The 1,853-nt window shown below is 61.3% G+C and overlaps 1 protein-coding gene across 1 annotated transcript in view; it reads left to right on the top strand.

Moving 5' to 3' along the window:
• The window catches only part of REXO1 (RNA exonuclease 1 homolog), a 35,030-nt gene that overhangs the window by 31,263 nt on the left and 1,914 nt on the right, over window positions 1–1,853 (top strand). The window lies entirely within an intron of this gene.

Genomic DNA, 1,853 nt, shown 5'->3' with positions numbered 1-1,853 from the left:
CCCCCGGGGGGCGGGGGGGGGGGGGACGCGCCCCGGAGAGCCACCGTGCCCTGTCTGTCTGAGGAGCCAACGCGGACGGGGAGGGTGGCCGCTTGTCTGCCTGCTGAGTGCCAGTCGGCTGCTCCCAGGGCGTGCACAGAGCTCAGTGATGGACCGGGACCTGTGCTTCTTGGGGGTGGAAGGGCCAGCGCTGTTGAGGTCTCCACCATTCGTCTATTTAAGATGCAAAGTGAAGCCAGAAATAAGCCCGTGGAGAGGCAGGTGGGGAAGCGCAGACGTGCTGGAAGGAGGGCCTTCAGATGGAGGAGGGCCCTTGCTAGTCTGTCACCTTGCAGCCTCCCAGGCTGAGGACATGGCAGCCTCTACCCTGGAGTACCCCGGGCCAGCGCTGCCGAAGACTGGGTGCCCTCCAGATCCTGAGGGGCCCTCACTGGGGAGTGGCGACTGGTCTCCCCGAGGCTGTTTTCACCATTTGACTTTATCTCCCCGCTCTTCTGTAAACAGTAATTTCCTAACTGGATGCCACAGGGCCATTGCTATTTCTGTGTGGTGTCTGTCCCTTCCCCAGAACATAATGAGCCCCCAGGGAGGCCCAGAGGAGGGGTGCACGCTTTCAGCTGGCCAAGATGCACCCAAGGCTGCAGAGAGGGAATGGGGACCCCTGGCTCTCATTAACCCCTGGATCCTGGCACAGTGTTTGTTGAGTGAACGAGTAAGAGATTTACCAGTCCCATACCCCATACCCTCTGCCCACTCTCAAAGGCCGAGGAGGGTGTGCAGACCAGGCTTCCTAAGAAAAGTGAGTAGGCAGGTTGCTGCTCTGATGGGGGGGGGGGCAGTTGTCACATCCTGTGTGCACCCCATCTCTTCCTCATCACCCAACATTGCTCATAGGTGATGCTATGAAGGGCCCCAGCGCCAGGCAGAGAGGGGAGGCTGGGCATGGAGTCCAGTGCAGGACGGGGCGGAGGGTGGTGACAGTGTGAAAGTGCCCAGAACCAACTATCTTCCTAATTTCCACACTTCCGACAGGGTTTCTAAGAGTGAAAATACGAAAGCACTCAATCATCTCTTGTGTCTGCCCAAGTCTGCCCCTCCCTGAGTCCCCGCTCCTGGGGACCCTAGCTCCAGCAGTCCCTCCCACACACCCTCCCACCCTGGCTCAAGCCCCTGCCCAGCCTCGCGGGCGTGACAGCCCACCCCTGTCGCCTTCAGGAAGGCCCCCCGGAGCCCGGGTCACCCGCTGGGTGGGCTCACACCAGGCCAGAACCTTGTGGGCTTCCTCTAACAGCCTCCCTTTGCCTCCCCCCCACCAAGCACCCAACACTGCACCGGAGCTTAGAAGGTGCTCTTTAACAGGTGCCAGAGGAGTGAGTGAAAACCCAGGACTTAGCTCAGACCTGTGATTACCTGTGCGTCCTTCCTGTGTCCCTAGCCCCACTCTGGCCCCGTCCAACCTCGGCCAGGACCAATCCACTCTACTGAGGGTCTTCTTTACAAGGTTCCTCCACTAAATTATGGCCAATTAGTATCCGGGCCGTATAGAGGCGCTCTATCCTGCCCTGCGGTGCAAGGTCCCGCGCACTGGTCTTCCCCAGCCCCAGCCTGTCCCGATCTTGACAGCCCTCAGCTCCTTGCAAAGACCCAACCCTCGACCTAGGCCTGCCCCCTCCAGACGACCCCCAAGCCACCATCTCTGCCAGGTCACCCAGGTCCTCTCCGCCAAGTCTCCGTCCCGCCCCGCCCCACCTTGACTTTTGTCTTGGTTCCGCCCCGTGAAGCCCCGCCCAGGCCCCACCTCCAACTGGGAGCTGTCTGCAAGACCCCAACCGCCCAGCTCCCGATCCCGCGGG

This window comes from Crocuta crocuta, unplaced genomic scaffold, assembly GCF_008692635.1.
Source record: "Crocuta crocuta isolate KB4526 unplaced genomic scaffold, BGI_CrCroc_1.0 scaffold443, whole genome shotgun sequence".
Classification (NCBI taxonomy): domain Eukaryota; kingdom Metazoa; phylum Chordata; class Mammalia; order Carnivora; family Hyaenidae; genus Crocuta; species Crocuta crocuta.
Note: the sequence above shows the minus strand (reverse complement) of the source record. Positions and strands in the feature narration are given on the sequence as shown.